Below are 22964 nucleotides of genomic sequence, written 5' to 3' on the forward strand. Positions count from 1 at the left end.
ATAAAATAAAATACAGGAAAGACGACGTTCAACCTAAAAAAAAAGAAAAAAAAAGAAAATTGTGAGCTTGGGGAAAGTGTTGTTGGCAAAGTACCTTTCACTGTTCCTTAGACCATCATCTAGAAGAGCTCCCAGGTCTGCCTATGATTGTGAGCAGTCTCTCTTGCAGTCGTGCTTTTTTGGAGAAAGCACGGATCTCTGAGGTCTAATGTGTTTGATTTACGGAGCCAACTACAATTAGCTATTCTTAGAATGAGGCTATTTAAGGAATGAGATTTCCATTGAGGGAACCTGAAAAAAAAAAAAAAATCTCCCATCATTTTGGCTCTCACCTAAAGTGGATTTTGCTGGACAATTGCTTTCACCTCTCAATAAATATGAAATCCATCTGAAATGAAAAAAAAAAAAAAAGATTAGCAGAGCCTTCATCTCACAGTAAGTGAGGGTACCGTGTGACATCACAGATTCCACAGCTGGCCGGACTCTTCACCTGCTAATCCCAGAGCAAACAGAAACCTCACGACCAGCGCCTTCCCACTTCTCGGCAAACTCTCTGGAAAGAACGATATTGATAAGAACAGCAATGAACCGGTTTACTGCCCATTGTAAATTAACAAAAGTAATTTGGCAATTAAAACCCAGAAGTATTCACTGTTAGGTTGGCAAGCATTCCTTTTATGGCGGCATTTTTCCTTGTCCTACAAATCTGGGGGCAGAAAGGTCGTATTAATCTCAGTGTAAACTGATAACACAAATAATTAGTCACTCGAGGGCTCTCATGTCTGTTCATTAAGAAACGAGAACACAGCTTGTTGTGAATAGAGCCAACACTACAATTTTACTGTGTGGCGTTTTTTTTATGAGAGAGAGAGAGAGAGAGAGAGAGAGGAGTTGGCTGCCTCCCCCATACACCCTTACCAGGGCCCAAAACCCAAAACCCGGGCATTTGCCCTGACTGAGAGTCAAACTGGCAACCTTTGGTGCACAGAAGGATGCTCAACCCAATGGCCACACCGGCCAGGGCCTCACTACCTTTTAACATAAATGTCCTAGAAAACCACAGACGAGCCGGCCTGGGTGAGAAGGACAGGTGCGGAGAGGCTGGCCGCTAGGCGCCGTCCCAGCATGCAGAGGGGCCATCTCTCTTCTCTGTGGATGGGGACAGGAGGGGAGTTGCAAAAATTGTACCAGAACGCTCCTTCGGGAAAGTGGAACAAAGGTTAACTTTCTTAAATGAAATGTACGTTTGCCATTTGGCACTTCAGGCTGGCCCCTGGGCATCAGGACCCCGGCCTCCCTCCTCCAGTGCGGTGGCAGCAGGGCCCTTCACACCCTCTTGTCCCCACACAGCTCCGCCGAGTGAGAGAGAAGGTGGCCTGGAGCCTGGATCACCCAGAGGTAGCGCGTGATGGCCCTGCTCTGGGCACATTCGGGAGGCGTCAAACCAGTGGGCTTCGTGCCCCATACAGGTCACTGAGCAGCGGAGCAGGTGACGCTGGCCTTTGGGTGCCCGCTTCCTCTCTTTTTGGGTGGCCGCATGGCAGGATCAGGCCGGGGACGCGGGAGTGAATAGAGGCCGTCACAGCCTCCTGGCGCTGGCTCCCCGTGTGCTGGAGGACTCAGGTTGCTCGTGGGGCAGCCTCGGGCCAGCGAAGGAGGGGGACAGGGTGCAGCGCTCCTCTCAGGGGTGTTCAGACCAGAGCGTCCGCGGGCGCACACATGCCCACGCTCAGTGTGTGACCCAGACCCACCCTCTAACTCCACACGGAACCAGCCGCCTCCTGGGCACTTCCGCATGGATGTCTCAGGAGCACCTCCAGCTGCTGGAGCAAGTCCAGGGAGAGTCTTGATTCTAAGCCCCTCCCCCCAGGCTTCCCTTTAGAACAGGGCCCGCTTAGGACTTCTGGCCGGGAACCTGGAGTCAGTGCTCCTTTCTCCCCAGAACCTCTGCCCCGAAATCATTGGCGGGTCCCGCCAGTCCCGCAGTCGCTGCGGTCCTGGTCTGGGAGCAGCCCCCTGGCTTTGCCACCACTCCAGTGTGGGCATCTCGTCTGGTTAGCCCGCTGCCAAGTCTAGCCTGCTGGCTTCCTTGCCTCTGTTCTCAATGCCCTGCCCCCCACGGAGCACACAGATATCTGTTTAAATGACAAAGGGCTGTCCTTTCTCTTGAGGTAGGATCCAAACTCCATCCCAGGGTCTGGAGCTGAGAACATCTGCTCACTGTCTCCCCTGCCAGAGACGTAAGCAGGACCCAGAGCATGTGAAGGTCGTGATGAGAAGGGACTTGACCCCGAGAGAAAAGCAGAGCCAGTGAAGAGGTTGAAGCAAGGAAGAGAGTGGAATGACATTACTAGTGAACTTGCAGCAGCTCTGTGGCAGGACAGTGTGCAGCATGAAGAGCCGTGTACAGAACAGTGTGCAGCGTGAAGAGCCGTGTACAGAATGAAGTGTGCAGCGTGAAGAGCCGTGTGCAGAACAGTGTGCAGCGTGAAGAGCCGTGTACAGAACAGTGTGCAGCGTGAAGAGCCGTGTACAGAACAGTGTGCAGCGTGAAGAGCCGTGTACAGAACAGTGTGCAGCGTGAAGAGCCGTGTACAGAACAGTGTGCAGCGTGAAGAGCCGTGTGAAGAGTGGCAAGAGGGAGACCCCTCAGATGACCGTGGAGGTAGCATCCGCCGGGTGTGGTGGTCATGTGGCCTCAACATTCAGCCTGTGGTGGAAAGAACTATATGGGTTTAGGGGATACCTAGGAGGTTGTGTCAACAGTGATTCATGCAGGGAGAGAAGAAGGGGAAACCCAGCGGACCCCAGGCTCTGGCTGGGCAAGAAGGGATGGCATTGCCTTTGCTGCCTGGGGACGCAGGGCGAGGAGCACTCTTGAGGGTCAGTGCAAGGTCGGTGCTTGGGACAGATTGAGTTTGAGGATCATGAGGGTGGAGGTGGCCTGTTGACAGTCAGAATCCTCCAAAATACATGTGGCCTGGAAGTATAAATGCTTAGTCTATGTGTGTCATTTGAAATATAGGAATGAAGAATATTGTTATTAATCATAGTATCAATAAATGGTAGCCAAAGTGCCAGTACATATGCCAAGAATATTCATACTTATCGGGGTCTATTGGGGATGCGGGGGGGCACAGAGGTTAAGAGTCACTGAGAGTCCCCACTGTGTGCCCTGACAAGTTGCTCTGCCTTTTGGAGTATCTTTATCCGTCAACTGGGACACTTCTGCCTACTCGTGGGGTTGGGCAGAGTGAATACAACGGCATGCGAGGTGCTCAGCATGCACAAAGGGCTCCACAGAGCTCATTCACTGCCACCATCACCTCCCAAAGCACCTGCCTGCACTCGGTGGGAGAAAGGAAGTGCTAGCCCCCGACCCTCTGCGATGGTTAATCACCTTTAAGGCTCACTCCAGCTCAGGCTGGACTGTCAGGCAGGGCTAATTTAATTTTTTTCTGACACTACAAGACTTTATTTGGGATTAGAACTGCAGGCATTCTGACTGAATTTACACAGATGTCCAGCAAAGGCTATCACGGTTTCACCAGCCCAAATGCCCCCAAGCAAAGGGGCTATTTGGACGAGGGATGCCCCAGCTTAAGCATGCCAACTTCAGGAACAGCTGAGGCACAATGAAGGGCAAGAAAAATATAGGAGTAGGAGGCTTAGACACCTGCTTGCAGGACAAGGTTCAAAGGCTTCTTTCTTTCTTTTTTATTTGCTTTTTCATTGATTTTATTGGGGTGACACTGGTTAATGAAATTATATAGGTTGCAGGTGCACAGTCCTATAATACATCGTCTGTATATTGTATTGTGTTCACCACCCCAAGTCAAGTCTCCTTCCATCGTCATGTACCCCCCTTTCCCCTCCTCCACCTCCACCACCCCCTTGCCCTCTGGTCTGTGTCAGGCTCCTTTCTAATGGTCTGTGGTGCTACGTGAATGGGGGGGGGGGGGGGGGGGGGTTGCGGAGGCCCCTCTGCCCAGTGGGAATACTCTGCACTAAAGCAATTCAAACCTTCCTGGAGATTACAGATGCCACTCGCTCTGAGAGGAGCTCCCATCCCGGACTTCATGCTGCTGACCACTCCGTGTCCGCGGGTTAACGTTAACTACGAACGTTCTTAGTCCCGGTCTCACTCGCTGTGATATCTACCCTTCCTCTCTCCCCTCCCCGAGATTCTGTTTTAGATCTAAACTATACTTTTTTCCCCCCTCTAGGGTAATTATAAGTATAAGAGCAGGAGGGAGTGTATATTTTATCAAGAAGACATGCAACAGGTTTGGGAAGTAATTTTCTCACTAGTTTTGGCCCTAGCATTTCCCTGACATTTGTAGAAACCTGAAGGTTTGTGTGTATGCCCGCCATGAAGTTGTTAACAACCCTTCTCCATTTGTTTAGGCAAGAAGAGTGGTTATCCAGTCAGTGGCAGCAAACAGCTTATGGGTTCATCTTTTCTGATTTTCTAGCTCTCAGGTTCTTGTGAATGAAGCAGAATCACTGACTGTTCATGGAAATGAACTTAACCCTAGAGGATGCGCACAATGACTCTCCCTAGAAGCAAGTGTGACTGTCACTTCCTCTCCTCCCAGGCGTTTGTGGGGGCAGAGGGTGTTCTGAGCACAGGACAGACACCGTGAGGCATTTTCTGCAGGACTTAATCCTTTTTCAGACACAAAGGACACTCTGACAACTTACTCTGATCAGTTTGAATTCATAACCCTGCCCTGCTCACAGTAAGGAATTGCAGAGTATTTGTTTAAAGGGGAATAAAAAGAGGGAAATGCTATGATTGTCATGGTCACTGCATGCCCAAGATTTACTGGGACAGCCCCAACTTCAATGGTTCTATTTTGTTATTCCTTTCATTATCTCCTTGTTATCACACCATGCATTCCGGTTTGGAAAATATGTTTCTTTAAAGGTTCTCCGTGTTGTTAGGTACATGTTAATTAATAGTTCCAGAATAAGAGAAAGCATCTTTTTCTTTTTTTAAATCCTCACCTGAGGATATTTTTCCATTGATTTTTAGGGAAAGACAGAGAGAAACATCATTGTGAGAGAAACACATCGATTGGTTGCCTACTGCATGAGCCCTGACCAGGGCCGGGGCCAGGGAGGAGCCTGCAACCAAGGTATGTGTCCTTGACCAGATTTGAACCCGGGACCCTTCGATCTGCAGGCCGACACTCTACCCACTGAGCCAAACTGGCCAGGGCAAAAGAAAGCATCTTTAAAATATTATATGAATTAAAAGAATGTCCCAGGAAAAGTAAATTCCTTTCTTACAAATTATGAGAAAGCAGCCTGAACAGCCAGTTCTTGGCACAGATCGGCGATGACGCAGCCATTCTCCTATGATTGCCGTGGGGTTGAAACGAGGGGATTTTATGATTGTCAGACACTGCAATGTTTCGGATGAACATCTAAGAGGTAGCATTTTAGTGAACTCAACTCCGTTGCTACTTCCTAGAACCTGAAAGAAACAGTGAAAGAAGTTCCAGAGTGTCCGTGAGAAAGTTGCTACTCAGGAACAATAGAATTATTTTTGTCTGTTGTTGATTTTGTTGTTGTTGGAAATAAGATATTTAGACTAGATTTTATTCAAATGGCCAGGAGATGACCTCGAAAATAAAATTTAAACCAAAAAAGGTCAACATTTTTATGACAATTTTAACGTGAAGTTCATAGACTGATGAGATTTGATTTGGATTAAAAGTGAACCTTCGGATAGCCTCTCTAGAAATGGAAGCCATGGAAACATTTGAAAAATTCCACCAAATTCCTGCGTGCTTTTGAACTAATTTTGGAAAGAGACAGTTTAGCCTACAGAAATGCTACGTCCCTATTTACATTAAACTTGCCAAAGAATTCAGGCTTGTTAGGTACATTCTGGTAGACGGGTAGTATTATATGTTTCGAAAGTAGTGTTGTTGGTATCATTTGAAGAGCATCCATTGTGTTCTTCAATGACTGTCCAACGCTAACATTGTTGTTAGTACAGTACGTTGCATCATCATGTGCATAGCACCTGACAACTCACTTTCCTGCTTATTTCTATGTAAGCTGACTTGCACAAAATTTCTGCATTCATCCTTCCCCTGCCCTACCACTGAGGTTTTATTTCTTTGACATGGTTGGTACATTGGAGAGGTCAAAGGTGTACGCCAATGGACTGGAATGTTTTTCCCCTTCCAGAACCTTCCCTTCCCTCCCAAGGCCAGGGGCAAGATCCAGAGACATTTTGGGTGTATTACCCGAATTTTCATCCTTATTTAGTCTAACAGAAAAACAGTGCTCACCATGGCAAAGTGGAAAGACCAGTGGTTTATAGTCACACAAACCAGGGCTCAAATTCCTGTTCTGTTGCTTACTGCTTGCAACTACATTCCAAGACACTAGAAGACTCAATTTTGACATCTTTAATATGGGGACAACCCTAAGCTCGTGCAATATTTTTGAAGATCCAGCTTTAGTACTTGGCTCATAGTGGGCTCAGAATAAATGTTAGCTGGTTTGTTTAAATGATAAACAATAATTATAAGTGTACAACACAGAAGAGAGTTTAATGGTAATCCACAAGGCATCCTGCGTGCCAATGTAGTATGATCTACAGTGGGAAGAGTTTGGGATTTAGTGGCCAACCTGTCTCCATCAGATTTCCCGTCAGTTGAGCATTATTTCTCTAATCTGTGAAAATGAGCATAATCACAGGGCCTCATGGAGTTCTTTGGGTGGAGTCATGCTCACTGTGTGAATATAATAGATCTTAGTTCCCCTCTTCTTGCTTCTCCTTTAAATATTCATATATATATATATATATATCATATTCTCTGCCCAGAGACTAGCCTATAATTTAATATCACTCTCATGATGTTTGAAGGATTAGAGAAAGGAAACCACCCTGGAAGCAAGTTGCTTATATTTCTGGGGAGAGAAATATATTTATAGTGGCAATAACATGCCTATATTGTCTGTGGGTCTCGGCTCTGAGGCAGATGACTGAGGACTGTAAAGTGAATGAGGCAAAGACCCAGCTGTTCTGATTTACTGCTTGCAGCTCACTCATCCAACCTCTATATCTTACCTGCCGACTGTGTACAGGCAGTATACTAGGTGCTGGGCATGCAACTACGAACAGAACAGTTCTCATCAAGAGAGACAAATCATTACAGCAATGTGATAAGTAGTATAACCCATTTAGTTACTTACTCAGGATTTACTGAGTTCCTGTTAGATACCAGGGGCCCTGCTAGAGCCTGGATACAGAAGAAAAGAAGAGAGACCCGTCCTTGACCTGAGTAAGTCTATTGGGGAAGAGAAAAAATTTCTCAAGTAGAAACAATAAAGAATTGTGATAAGGGAAGGATGGAGAGCCACAAGTAATCTTAGAGAAAGGGGACTCAAGCTGGTGTCGGATTAAGCAGGCCTCCTGAAGGAAGTGATGTTTAGGCTGGCACTGAAGGACAGAGGGATGGGGAAAGAAAGTCCCAGGTGGAGGAAAGTGTGTGTGCACCATACAGAGTTTGGTGTATCCAAGGAACTGACCAAAGTCAGACATGGCGGGACAGAGCCTGGGAGGGGGGTAGATACAGATGCTATGGAAGTTCAGAAGAAGGGGCACTTACCTGTGCCAGTGGAGACAGGAAAGGATGCCCAGGGAGAGGGAATCAGAACCGAAGGATGAGCATGTGCTCACCTGTAGAACAAAGGTGAGGCCTGTCTGACAGAGGGAAGGAATGTGTGTGCTGCCCCAGATGAGAATGAGATGGTCCTGGAACTGAAGCTGAGCTATGGTTTTAGTGAAAGGATGGGTGGTGGGCACAGTGATGGGAGCAGACAGGCAGGGGAACTATGAGAGAGTCGGATGCGAACATAATTGTGTGTCTGGGAGAGTAATATGGAGGGTGGACTGCAGGGTGGGCCAGACTGGATGCCAGAAGGCCAGCTGGGAGCTCAGTGCCATCGTCCAGGTGGCTATAATGACAGTGAAGGAGATGGGAATTATTTACATAAAGTCGTCAGGTCCAGATACTTGATTAGATGAAGGCATGATGAGCTGGAGGGGTCAAGGACAACTCTGGTCATGACCCCAGTGCAGACATAGCTGTGGAACGAAGAGCAGATTTTGGAGAAAAGACAGACCCTGCAGTCAAGAAGGTGGGGAATGGAGGTATCTGTGGACGCCCAAGTGTGAACCCAGGAGCACATGTAGGCCTAGGACTCAGAAGAGGAGTTTGGCTAAAGGTGTGGATTCGGGAGTCAACAACAGGAAGTGATCAGTAATAAGTGGGGGAGTCAGAGTAGAGCGAGAAGATACAAGCCCTTTCTTGAGTATGTCTGATGTCTGATTTTCTCATTTTGCTAAATTGTGTGTATAATATTATTGTGTAAAAATTTAAACACTTTATTTCCAACGCTCTTAAACAGCAGGAGGAGAGCCTGCTGTTCTGAGAACACGGGGAAGGATATTACTGGGCTGTACATTAGTTTGCAGGCAAGAGGAGGAAAGGTAGACCAGAAATTTTAAAAAGTGGCCTCCTTTTCTTTTTCTTCCAGGAAATGGCTGAGGATAGCTGCCCACCAAAGCGGGCAGGGACTGGGGAGAGTGCCGACATGGGCAGGGCCCACACAGAGATGGACAGGGAGTTGTCCAAAGATATGTTTAAAAAGATTGAAGTGGACCTGCAGCAGAAATGTTCTTAGCAGACAATGGGACAAAGTCATTGAACTCAGGGCTGCACATGGTTTTTCTGGACAACAACATGAATTGCGCTGCATAGCATTATTTACAGAACGCAACACACTCCACAAGTTAACAGCTGTTACACCACCAAGACGACACAGTGCTCACAGAGCTCAGTGGACAATCATTATATAAACTCTACATTTGTCCAAATGCACTTGGAACCCCAGGAGACTCCCACGTTTGCAAATTTAACAAGGTTAGGCCCCCTCCAAAGAGCCATCACATGGAAACTTGTAAGAGCACATGTCTTCAAAATTCATTCTTAGGTCAGAGGGAAAGATGATGGGTGTGGCCTACAGTGTAGATATGGTAAGAATTCTCTGTCTCTTTAGAGGACATCAGCCAAGACCGCTAAGTCCCAATGGGTGTGTATGGCTACTTCCAGCCGAGGGAGGTTGACTCACTTAGTGAGAGGATTGATTGGATTTTAAAATGTTTTCCTTTTGTGATTCTTCTGACCCAGAAATATGCTTCCTATTTCTGCGACTCTCTCCAAACAGCTGCATAGATGAGAGCTTCCAAACAATCACTGTTAACTATAAATCAAAATGTTATGTTTCCCCAGTGGTGCTAAGATTCTTCTGTTTGTTTTCTTTCTATCACGAGTGAAGTATAATCCGCCACCAGAATGATGATTAAAGGCATTCTACCAAAAATATTTACCCCATTCGTGGCAAGCACGTGTCATCTCTAACTTGACTTGACCAGCCCTTGCGTAAGTGTCCTGTGCTGCTGTGTGATAGACGGGCATCTGGAATTTATTCTCTGATTCTCCTTCTAATTATAGCTTCATTTACCAACCATACATTTTTACGATGGTTATCCCTAGTGGGCTTGTCCATTACAAAACATACTAGAAGTTTTCATCTCAAAATAATAGTGTTTCACTCTTCCAAGGGGTAAATATCACACTTATGTCTATATAATTTTTTTCTCTGTATAGCCAGTTGTATAACTTCTAACCTTTGTTTTCCAAAATTGTCTCCCTAACCCAACATCCTCCCCAACCTCAGCCAAAAATCTCACCGCTGAGTGTGACACTCTGCTCCATGCAGACTGCTGGCCATGACCTTTAGAACTGGCAGGGCTCTGGGCATCATTAGTTCAATGGCACGTAAGACTCCTTGAGTGTTTTTATTTTTATTTTGGTTGATTTTAGAAAGAGGAAGGGAGAGAGAGTAACATTGGTCTTTCTCATGCATCCCCAGGGATCAAACCTACATCCTGGGTATGTGCTCTGAACCGGAATTGAACCCTTCACTTTTTGATGTACAAGACAACGTTCCAACCAACTGAGCCACACTGGCCAGAGCTCTCCTTGAGTCTTTATTATTATTATTATTATTGTTTAAAATATTACCTATGTCTCCTTTTCCCCCCATTGATCTTTCCCCAGCCGTTCCCACTCCCCAGCACATGCCCTCACCCCCCTACTGTCTGTGTCCATGGGTTATGCTTATCTGCATGCACACAAGTCCTTTGGTTGCTCTTACCACCCCCAACTCCTTGAGTCTTAAAAGCAGATTTAGGGACTTCAGTCCCAGAGATTATGCTTTAGTCACTCTGGGGTAGAGCCCAGGAATGTACTTTAAAAAAAAAAAAGCAAGTTGCGAAATCATAAAAAACCTAGAAGAAAACATAGGCAGTAAAATCTCAGACATCTCACGTAGCAGAATTTTCACTGATACATCTACGGCAAGAGAAATAAAAGAGAAAAAAATAAACAAATGGGACTACATCAAACTAAAAAGCTTCTGCACAGCAAAAGAAACCATCCTCAAAATGAAAAGGTAATCCACTGCATGGGAGAACATATTGGCCAATGACACATCAGATAAGTGGTTAATACAAAGTATATAAAGAACTCATACAATTTAACAAAAGGAAGACAAACAATCCAATTAAACAATGGGCAAAAGACCGGACTAGACACTTTTCCAAAGGGGACATACAGAGGCCAAGAGACATATGAAAAAATGCTCAACGTCACTAATCATCAGAGAGATGCAAATTAAAATGACAATGAGGTATCACCTCACACCTGTCAGAATGGCTGCCATCAATAAATCAACAAATGACAAGTGCTGGCGAGGATGTGGAGAAAGGGGAATCCTAGTACACTGCTAGGGGGAATGCAGACTGGTGCAGCCACTGTGGGAAACCGTGTGGAGTTTCCTAAAAAAATTAAATATGGAACTCCCATTTGACCCAGTGATCCCACTTCTAGGAATATATCCTAAGAAACCCAAAGCACCAATCAAAAAGAATGTATGCACCCCTATGTTCATAGCAGCATAATTTACAATAGCTAAGATCTGGAAATGGCCCAAGTGCCCAGCAGTAGATGAGTGGATAAAAAAGCTGTGGAACATTTATATCATAGAATAATATGCAGCTGTAAAAAAGAAGGATCTCTTACCTTTTGAGACAGCATGGAGGGACCTGGAGAGTATCATGCTAAGTGAACTAAGTCAGTCAGATAAAGACAAGTATCACATGATCGCACTCATATGTGGAATCTAAGTATCACCATAAACAGATGAACGGAGTGGATCCAAAGACATGGAAGCATGGAACAAAGTGTGGAATCTCAGAGGGAAGGCAGGGGAGGGTGGGTGGGAAGTAATCAACCAAAGACCTTGTGGGGGCAGGGGGACTAGAGGAGGTTAATGGGGGGGGGGAAGGGGTACATATGTAATACTTTCAACAATAAAGAATTATTTTTAAAAAATAGAACTGCCATTTGACCCAACGATCCCACTTCTGGGAATACTAGTATATCCTAAGAAACCTGAAACACCAGCCAGAAAGGATATATGCACCCCAAGTAATTCTGAGCCCAAAGACCACACATTGCAAAACCCTAAATCACTCCAAACTCTTCCTTCTATAGGTGAGGACGCGGAGGGTGGGAGATGTGACTTGTCTGTGGCCCTTGGCAATCTAATTAATGTAACTGTCATCAGAGTGTTTCCGCCGCTATTCTTCACATGCCTCTGCTTACATTCAGAAAAAACAGGGATCAAACGTGGTTGCCTTCTTAGGAAAAGCTTCCACCTGCCCTAAGGGAAGGGGCAGGGTTGGAAATTTGTGAAAGAATTTACACACTGATGCTCTGCAAAGTAGATGAATCCAATGTTGATATCATCAAAAAGCAACAGCCATAATAGTATATGAATAGTTATGTGTTCTTCTAACAATATTCGTGGACAGAGGGTAGACAATGAATGAATGAATGAATTACACGGCAAATAAATGAATGAGTGAGCCAGTGAGTCCTGCCCAAAGACAGGATGGAGAAGGCTCAGACCGTGTGATGACTGTCCAGGGTACCCAAAAATTCCCACCCCCGGCTTCTCATGATTCAGGCCTATCAGGGAGCGGGAGGTGAACTCATCCTTAGAAACATGGTTAGTGAGTACAGTTCTATTATGTTAGTAGTTTCTTTTTTATCCCTTGTAAACAGCTGGAGGACAGTGCAGAGTTCAGTGGTTTAGATAAAGTATTGGGTTATAATTGGATTGTTCTCTTCCTCGCGGAGGGGAAGGGTGTCAGTGTGGGCGGGTTCCCTCTTTATCTGGTTGACTTTTGCTGATGAAGAGGTTATTGCAGTTTGTTTGGCTTCTTGATCTACTCATTCATCTGCAGTTTTGCTTCTAGTCAAAACGCAAAGCCGCTGCAGTTCGTCACCCTTTACTGCTGGGAGATGGCAGGAAGCTGGTGTCATTTGTTTTCCTCTTTGAAGTGATACAGCGGAGTGGGCAGGCAGCAGCGCGTTCACTCGAACCAGGAAGTGGGCTTTACCTGGAGAAACAGCGAGTCCATTGAGGACCGGCAGCCCTTTGGGCTTGGCTTCTGCAGAATTATCGGAGGAGAAGGTGGATACGTGTTGGGTGGTTCCAGAAAATTCTAGAAGAAGCACACCAGTGAGTCCAGAAACACAGTTTAATTCCATATTTATACAACAAAGCAGGCCTAGCTAAAACGTGCCGTGAGCCACATGGGCCCGTGGCCTCCCTCAGATCTTTAATCCTAATTTAGATTCTCTGCAACTATGAATGAAAGCCGACACTAACAAAAATGAGGTTCTCCTCCGAGACTTGGTGACGACGGCCACAGGCAGCATCTGCAAGGCCCAGGCCCTGGCAGGTGCGGCTCCGCTGGTTGGGCATCATCCGGGGCCCAAAGGTTGCCGGTTCAATTCCCAATCAGGACACATGCAGGGTCTCAAGCTCGATCCCCAGCAGGGGGTGTGCAGGAGGCAGCCCATCCATGTTTCACTCTCACATGGATATTTCTCTCTCTCCTCCCATCTCTTTTCCTCTCTCTAAAAACCAGTTTAAAAATCTTAAAAAAATAAATAAATAAAGGCTCAAACTCAGTGCCAGTGAGCGCCATATGGGGCCGGTGACGGAGTGAGGCCGGGTCCCGGGAGCTGCGAGCTCGCCGCTCACCTGCGCCTTCGTGTAAACCTTCACGCTGGTGATGTTGGCTTGTTTTCAACACCCTAAGTTTCCCAGATTATAACAAAATCTCCTCTCTGAAGCCAAAGCTTTTGTGTTCTGAAGTCCAGAGTCGACTTCTTTCTGTAAACAAAGTAAATTCGGGGTCTTTTGCCAGATTTCCATATCAGCCTCTGGAATTACTTATGAAAAGAATTCTGACCTAGGGACTGTAATGTGTAATGTCTGTGCAGACATGTGAGGTCCCTTGGACGGAGCAGTGGAGAGAGGAAGGCGCTATGCGAAGCCCGACAGCCAGCGGACTGACATTTCCGCTGATGAGATTGCCGTAAGGATGAATGCCGGGACAGAGAGCACTTCTCTCTTCACACGCGGCATCTCAGGGACCTTCCCAAACGCAGACCTGAGCCCCATCCTGCTCGTGCCTTCAGTCACCCACCAAGAGCTCCCGCCGCTTGAATCCGACCTCCTCGCGGCCCTGTCTCCACTTCCCCACTCATCTTTGCTGCTCTTACTTTTTTGCACGAATCTAATGGAGCTAATGCTTATACACAACGAAATGCACAAAATTTATGTGTACAATTCAGTGAGTTTTGAAAAATGTATATACCTGTGTAACCAGGCTCCCTGCCAATATCTAGAACATTCCATCACCGGTGAGTTTTCTTTGTGTCCCTCCTTCTTGAAGGCCACAGGCCCTACTCTCCACCTCCACAGTCAGTGTCGCCTGTTCCCGGGCTTGCTGCTGGGGGAGCCATACAAGGTGGACTCCTCAGAACCGGCCCCACATCCTCCTGTGTGTCAGGTGTTCACTTCTTACATCTGCTGAGGCGTATCCCGCGGCATAAATGCATCGCAATTGGTTTATCTGTTCTTCGCTTCAGGGACATTTAAATTGTTCCCATGTTTTGTTTTGTTTTGGTTTTTTTTAATATATTTTATTGATTTTTTACAGAGAGGAAGGGAGAGAGATAGAGAGTTAGAAATATCGATGAGAGAGAAACATCGATCAGCTGCCTCTTGCACACTCCCTACTGGGGATGTGCCCGCAACCCAGGTACATGCCCTTGACCAGAATCGAACCTGGGACCCTTCAGTCCGCAGGCCGACGCTCTATCTACTGAGCCAAACCGGTTTCGGCTGTTCCCATGTTTTGGCTATTATGGATCAAACTACCGGGAACATTCGTATGCACCCCTTTTAGCGGACATTGCTTTTATTCCCCTCAGATAAACAAACACCTGGAAGTGGAATTGCTGGCTGTTTGTTCGTTTGTTAGGAATTGCCAAATGGTTTTCAAAGTGTTTGCACCGTTGCACCTGCCCATCAGCCATGCGTGAGCCTTCCAGTTTATTCCACATGGCCGCCGGCACTTGGTGGTGCCAGTTTTTAAATGTTAGTTACTCTATCAGTGGGAACGGAGTCTCACCGTGGTTGTATCTTGCATTTCTCTGGTGACTGAGTGATGAGTACCTTTTCATGCACTTACTGACCATTGGTAATCTTCTGTGGATGCCTGCTCAGGTCGTGCTCATTTATTCATCGGCTTGTCTCTTTATTATTGATTTTGTGGTTCTAGATATATTCTGGGTATGTTGTTAGAGTTGGATTAATAAGAGAGGATAAATATTCTGAGCATAGAGAAGACTGGTAATATACTGGGTTTCTCCTCTCTTTCCTCCTCTGGAGACGTATGATCTCAACTGGTGAAAGGATACGTGCGCTCCCCACACAGGATCCAGCTGCTAAATGGACACCCATTTCCTTATGCCCTGATGGTCCCTATTACCCACTAGATCCCCCTGTGACCCCATTTCTATTTCTGTGAATAATATCTAACTTGCAAAATTATTTAATTTTATTGGAATGCTTTAAAATATTTAGAAAAAGCCATTTTCTTTAAGAACCTACTTATGTTATAAATCAGTTTGTGGCAGGTTGTAAAGTACAGGCGCCTTGTTGGGGTGTGGGAAGAGCCGTCTTTAAGCTTTCGTTGTGTTGGAAGAAGCCAGTTCTTGACCTCCAGCAGATCTTACATCTCACATACAAATCAGGGAAGAACCGGAAATTAAGAAGCCTGAGAGCGTTGTGATGCCCAGGAGAGCAGAGAGGATCTCAGAGTCACAGGGAAGAACCGGAAATTAGTTGTGATGCCCAGGAGAGCAGAGAGGATCTCAGAGTCCATGGGAGAATCAGATTCTTCTGGCAAAAAGAACAGTTTTTAAAAAGACCACCACGCATCCTCATGAAACGAGACTAGGCTGCGTGCTAGGTAAAGTACTGAAGGTAGGTTAGGTCAAGTGGTACTTCCCTCCCGAAGCCGGACCCGATGTCACTCACGCAGACGTTGCTGGCTTTGGCCTCGGTGCCTCTACCTTTGTCACCTGTGTGGCCTGGGCAAACTACTCCCCAGACCTCGCTACCCGCCTTTGCGTTTCCCTTTTTACGTTTCTGCCTCCCACACTGCAGGAAGCCAAAGCTGCTTTGACCAGTGGCTCCACCACTTACCGTTTTCGTAAGTGAAGCCTTGGTTTACTGCTCCCTATGTCTGTGTACCCAGCAACCATCCCTGATCTAATAACTGTTTAGGGAAGAGAGAAAGGGAGGGCTGGCCGGATGGAAAGGAAGACAGCGGAGGACAGGACAGCTCCATGGATCTTTCATAGCTCTTCTCACCACCACAGCCACACCCACACCCCCAGGTTCAGACAATGGGTGTTGCTGCATTCCGACTCAAGAAAGGAAAAATTAAAGTTTAATCATGGCAGTTGACAATGAATGATTGATAAAATGTATTGTGAGAAAAAGCACTGGTCTCTATAGAGTATATGTGTGTGTGTGTGTGTGTGTGTGTGTGTGTGTGTGTGTGTGTTTTCAGAGCATGTTCACTGCTGGTTTTATAAACAAAGCAAGAAAGATCAAGAATAGTAGGAGGAATAAATGGGAATCACAGAAAAATAAAGACGATAATGTATATTGTTAAAATTCGTATTAAATGGATCAAATTTCATTAAGCCTCAATTTCCATAGATGAGTCACCTGAAATAGAATCTGCGTGGCGAGGTGGCCTTAGACATTATCTTCTCCCTTCTCACAGCGCTTGGAATGTCTTCTTCCTCCCCGTCCTGATACCTGGGCTTCCTGCAAGTGTCCCGATGCCTAGACAGGCAGAGTGGCTGTGAGGCAGGACGATGCTACCAAAGGGAGAGCTGCAGAGAAGGGGAGCGGGGAGAAGAACTTCTGGGACACCCTCTTTCCCCTCCAGCTGCTCTCTGAACTCACGGTGGCCTCCCAGAGGTCATACCTATGCTTCTCCAGTGTGGTCCTTCTCAGAGGGATCTCCAGGGGAAGCTTTAAAAATGTCCTTCTCTGAGCTATGCCCACTGAGTCAGAATCTCCAGGGTTGGGGCCGTGACATCTGTGGAAGTTTTTAGGGTGGCCGTCTGTTTGGTAGGTATGTTCATTATTGTATTTTTTGAATAAATAATATAGTCATGTGGTTCAAAAGTAAACCATTTTACAAAGGTATATGGTGAAAATTTTTTCTTCCACCTGCTTTCTCTCTTCCCAGCTTCCCAATTCCTCATTATCAACAACTATAGCTACTACTTTCTTATTTATCTTTTCAGAGCCCTCCTCTGTCTCTCTATCATCTACCATCTATTTGCCTGTCTATCTATCTATCTATCTATCTATCTATCTATCTATCTATCTATCTATCTATAGCTCTCCTTATCCTCCACTCATTTTACACAAAAAAAAGGCATAGAAGCATGCCATGCACATTGCCCTCTGCTATGCTTTATTAATTTATTAACATCTCTTGGAAATCTTTTCATATTAGTACAAGGGAGTTTCTACATTCTTTAGTACAAGGGAATTTCTAAATTTAACAACTGGATATTTGTTCACTGAATGGTCATACCATGATTTGTATGTTTTTTTACTGTATTGTACCAAAATTTATTCTTCATCTTTTTTGGTTATGTTGTTTTTGTGCCATTCAGACTTTAAAAATCTTTTTATGATCCGTCTTTTCTCTTATGCCTTCTGGAGTTGGAATTGTATTTAGGGAAATGTCAGTCATTTTGGGGCACTTTCACATACTACATTATCTAAAAAGTGTTTTTGCTGTATAATTTCAGTTAGGAAGAATTCAACAGGATAAAATTGCTACCATCCCATCAAGTGTTTTAAATGTATCTAGTGTGGCTAAGTCCATTTAAGGTCATATAGGAATAGAAATCGGTTCTCTCTTTCTTTTTTTAACACTTAAATCTTTGCTTTTGTGTTCTAGCAAACCCCCTGGAGATTCTTGTATAAATCAAAAAGTGATCTCTTACCTTCCTCCTCTCCCCTCAGAAAGTCTCATTCAGCCTCAAAGATCACTATTATCACCACTGTGGTCTGTGTTTTCCTGTAAGAAGACTTGGTGTGGCGTCAAGAAAAGCCCACTTCTATGGCTTCCGGGCAGTCACTTAGGCAAGGGGTGCTGCTTGTCTCAGGAACAGAACTGAGACACCTGAGTGCGTGCAAACACACCTTCCCTGCTTATGTTCTCGGTGGGCATTTTGAGCTCTAAGAATTTCAGTTCCTGGATGGGAGACAGCAATGCCTAGCTCCAGACTATGGTAAAAGCTAAACAATACTATGATATTAAGTGGGTGGTGGAGTGCCTGACACCTGGTGACCAGTGGGTAACGCCAGCTGGTGTGAGCCAGGTGGGCCAGTTGTGAGCGGTCTCCTGCCCCTCACTGTACCAAGGGAGGACGTAACAGGTGCTAACAGTGGGAAGGAGACAGGCTGGCCAGCCCCTGGTGCTCAGAGAAGAAAGGGCAGAGGGCTTTGGGAGCTGGCTGAAGACCTGGAATGTCCTCTGGGTTTTCTGTTGGCAAGAGGCCTCGGCCTCCCACAGCTGCTCACCTACCCACTCCCTGGCATTTTAGATTTCAGGCACAAGATGATTAATAGGGTTGCTTGAGAGGGGTGAATAATAAAGAAATAAAATATCCATAAAAAGACCAATTTAGCAAAACTTCTGTTTTTTCTTTCTTTGTTGGTGGTGCCCCGCCAAGACCTCCATCCAAACTTGGCTCCCTGCTCCTCTGCTCTGTGGCCCAGAGCTCCCTGGTGAGGTCACAAGCTGGTCGCTGTCCCCTCCACGCTGCCTGTCAGGGCCCGCCCTGGCCCCCTGCAGGGGCTGCTGGGGCCGCTGGGCCGTGAACATGAGCCCCACAGACGTGGTCTCCTGGCTGCTTGGTCCAGACCAGTGAGGAAAACCTGCTCTACAAGCTCCCCTGAAACTTCTGGCAGAAGAAGCAACTGATCATTGTCCACCAAATGCCTGGCTCCCAGCCAGGCCCGGCAACTGCTCCCTTTGTGAAGCCATAGTCTAGTGACCAGGCAGTCCAAATGGACATGTTGATTCTAGGGCTTTTTTTAAAGGAGGGTGGAAATCACAGTGTCATTATGCAAATTAACCATACATTTAGGATGAGAAAAGAAAATGAGCTTAAAAACTTAAAAGAAATTGGTGGACTGCCAATCAAACATTCTTTAAAAAAAAGTAAAAGCCTTATCAAGTTATTACTGTTTTTCAAATTACTAGTCCTTATTGCTATTAGTTTAGGGTGACAGATTTAGCAAATGAAAATACAAGGAGTCTCCAAATATTACATGGGATATACTTATATTAAAAAATGATGTGTTGTTTATTTAAAATTCAAATTTAACTAGATGTTGTGTATTTTATCTGAGAGGCTTAATTTAGATGCATTTTCACTATGACGCCAAAAATTATGAGAAGGGCAGGGTAACATTTTAAAATTCTGATGAGACAGTTAAACCTCTTTGCTGGGTCAAAAGATAATACTGACCTTTGCTTTTTGCCATTTGTTCTCTACTAAAACCAGTTTTATATTTTCCACCAAGCTTTAGAGCTAGGGTTTTCATTATTCTCTTAAAATATGTGCGAGGGAAACAATATGTATTGAGTACTTACCAGACACCAAGCATCTTTCTGAGCATTTTAGATATTATGTCACTTACAAATTATTTTCCTGTATAATTTCAGTTGGAGAGGACTCAGCAGGATAAAGCTATTATCACCTGAAGGGATCTTTCTGCTATTCCGTGGTCGGCAAACTGCTCTTTGGCCCCTTGGGTGTGGCTCTTCCTAAGCCTTAGGAGTACCCTAATGAAGTTAATAACAATGTACCTACCTATATAGTTTAAGATTAAAAAATTTGGCTCTCAAAAGAAATTTCAATCGTTGTACTGTTGATACTTGGCTCTGTTGACTAATGAGTTTGCCGACCACTGTGCTATGTGGAGTCAGGTCCTGTGCTAGACAATAGCCCTAATGGGGGATAACATTTATTCCTTTATTTTTAAGAAAAATAATCTTCATCTCAGACACTAATGCCCTTACTAGCACAGACCATACTCATTCAAGCTTGAGAGGAAAAGAATAGGTGAACTTGAACAAATTCGCTAATTACTCTTGCTTGTGGATATAATCATTTACTTAACTCGCACTTACTGAGTGAATGTATCAGGCAAAGAAGCAGAGGCGATGGTCCCTGAACTCACGCTCTCACAGTCTGGCGGGCGTATGAACTTGTTCGCAAGTGACCTCCTAGGGTGTGAACACAACTGCGGCTTCCATGAGGCTCTCACAGGCAGACGTGCCGTGCGAGGGCGCCCGGAAGCCTGGGCAGTCTGCACATGGACTCAGGTGACCCATTGGCACAGACTGGGCATCTGGAGGATGACAATGGGAGCAGGGGGGTGGGGTTCTCGGGGAGTTAGAGTAAATACAATTTACAGGAATTGCTCTAGTGACTGACGTCAGACTATGTAACGCAAGTACACTGTGCTAATTGGACTGATAATATCGCCTTGGTCGACGAGTCCACTTGAGTATAATTTCACTTCCATTTTTCGAGTAGCCTGTCATAGGCAGACAGAACAGTCCATGGCGAGAGGTGTAATGAGCTCAGTTTTTCTCCATGAGGGAGTTTGCAGGCATCCTGGTGGGAACCAGTTTGTTTGCTATGTCAGGTTCGACAACAAAGACAAGAGATGCACGCTTTCCAAAACTGCACGTCTCGCATGTTCATCTGTGTGAATCTCCCCCCCATACACACCACCTACAGATCACCACAAACCTTGTCAAAGACTAACCACACCAGGGCCACCTCCCACTGTAATTGCTTGATGAGATATGTGTGTTTTAAACTCAGAGCTGATCTGACAACAGCCGCTGGCATTCATGTTCTTAAAGTCCCAAGTCCCAAGGGTGTCGGAGATGCTGAGTAGGACAGGCTGAATGAAACCAGGCATGCGGTGGAAAGTGAAGTGCTGAGACAATCCTCCAATTTCACTTAAATTTAAAAAAATTAAGTTCAGATAATCGAGCTTACATGTTTAGAGACCAATTTCTCAGATTGCATAGCTACTTGGTTTTTCCTCTTACACACTTTCCTTAATACGACTATGAAATATATCATCAAGGACATTGACTTTTTAAAAAAATATATTTCTATTGATTTCAGAGAGGAAGAGAGAGGGAGAAAAAGAAACATCAATGAGAGAGAATCATTAATCAGCTGCCTCTTGCATGCCCCAAACTGGGGATTGAGCCTGCAACCCAGGCATGTGCCCTTGACCAGATTTGAACCCGGGACTTTCATTCCGCAGGCTGACGCTCTATCCACTGAGCCAAACCAGCGAGGGTGAGAACATTGACATTTTAATCAGCCTGGGTGTCCATGTGGCTAAGCATCTAGTGGGTTCACTCATGACATTCAGCACCAGGCCTTCTGTTCTTCCATGTCAGCTGAGGTGTGGGTGACTGGGAAAAAATTCCATGATGTGTCCAGGTTGCCCCAGGACCACCTCCAGGGCAATCAGTAAGGGGAAGCCTGGTTAAGCGAACAGTCTTGGGGACAAGAAGTCATCAAAGGCAGAGTGCAGAACAAGATGACAGTGGTAGGAGGACGCAGGAGGATTCCTATGCGCTCTGATGAGAAAGCAGGTGAGAGGAGTGTGAACATGGGGCCCTTCCTTGGTATCCACCTGGTGCCTTCCATCTTTCCTGAATATCTGCAGTGGAGTCTTCCCTGCCTTGCCATACTTTAAGTCAGCGTCCAGTTAGAATGAACTCACACTTCCTACTTATTTCCTGGTTATATTCTACTTGAGACTCTAGTTCTATTGCCTCCCAACATTTTGGCAATCATCAGCTAAAGACTAATGAAGAGCAGAATAACTACCAGACATCCTGCCACAATGGAATTTGCTTTTTTGGTCATCTATACAGATCCTCAATTCATTTTTTCTTTATTGCAGCTATATCGCTCTTCATTTCTTCTTGGGTCTTGCATAAGTTATTGATTTTTTCATCTGTTTCTTCTTGCTTCTTGCATAAGTAGTTGATTTTTTCCTCCATCCGGTTTATGCACGCTAGGACCCTTAGTCTGAATTCTTTTTCTGTCATGTTGCATGCCTCTGTCTCACTTAGCTGCTTTTCTGGTGAGTCCTCCTTTTCTTTCCTATGGGGGTTTCTTTGCCTACCCATGTTTGATCTCACTGACATATCTAAATGTTGAGTCATTCAGTGGCTGCTCCCTGGGTGGCAGTGGCTCCTTGGGCTGTGGTTGCTCCTTGGGTGGTTGCGGTAGCAGCTGCTCCTCAGTTGGCAGCAGCTCCTCTGGTGGGTGTTGTTCACAGCTGTGGTGGCTCTTCTGGCTGGTGGGGGGCAGCTTCACGTACAGCTGCTGTTCCTCAGACAGAGGGTGTGGTGATCAGGAGGCTGCTGTTGCTTGGATCTGCTGCGTTGATTTAAAGGCACAAAATACAACACAACAAGGCACAACGTACCAGGCACTGAACACCAATTCAATTTTTCTTACCAAGCAATTAATCTCCACTAAAGTCTTTTCTGTCCCTGTTCAATTTAATGCCACAGACCGAGAGAGCCTGCTTTGGCTAGAAACCGAGCGGCGATGCTTTCATTCAAATGGGTAAGGATCAGACGCAGGGCCCTCATTTGCAGCACGCAGCTGGGAAGAACTTTATAAGCCACCCGGCCCACGTTCCTCACTTCCCCGAGGATGAACTTCCTGATAAACTGAACATTTCATACAAGTTGGTTAGGATAAGCCACCTATCCCAAAGCACACTTATCATCCATCGGCTTTCAAAGTGCTGTCTGTACTTAACCGGAAGTTTGAGTTCATTTCAAAGCCTCTTTCCGAGGGAATGAGAAAGGTGAGGTCTAGGTGAGAAATCAGAGCACAGCCTCCTCCCGAGGACAGGGATGCCCCTCCCGCCTCTGCACAGGAAGTGGGGGGGGGGGGGAGGCAGGAAGCCGGCAGGCACCTCTGTGCCACCCAACACCACGCTCACCAACGCCACACTCACCGACGCCTCGTTCACTGTGCGGCTAGGCCGCCAGGTCCAAAGAGCTTTCATTACTGAGAATTGGCCGAATTCCAAGGGTTTTAAAGGAACAGATAAAGCAACGTTCACAACTGCACACAAGTTTTCTAAGACATTCAGCTCCAGGTATATATTCCAAGGCAAACCTTTTTGATTTTGTTTTAATGAGAGCTCATAATCACATCATTGGACGTGATGGGAACAAAGAAATTTGGGGCCATTTGGTCCTATGGAGAAACACGTGAATATACAGGTATCCTTTTTTAAAAAAATTTATCTTATCTTTATTGTTGAAAGTATTA

This window comes from Myotis brandtii, unplaced genomic scaffold, assembly GCF_000412655.1.
Source record: "Myotis brandtii unplaced genomic scaffold, ASM41265v1 scaffold55, whole genome shotgun sequence".
In the NCBI taxonomy this organism is placed as follows: domain Eukaryota; kingdom Metazoa; phylum Chordata; class Mammalia; order Chiroptera; family Vespertilionidae; genus Myotis; species Myotis brandtii.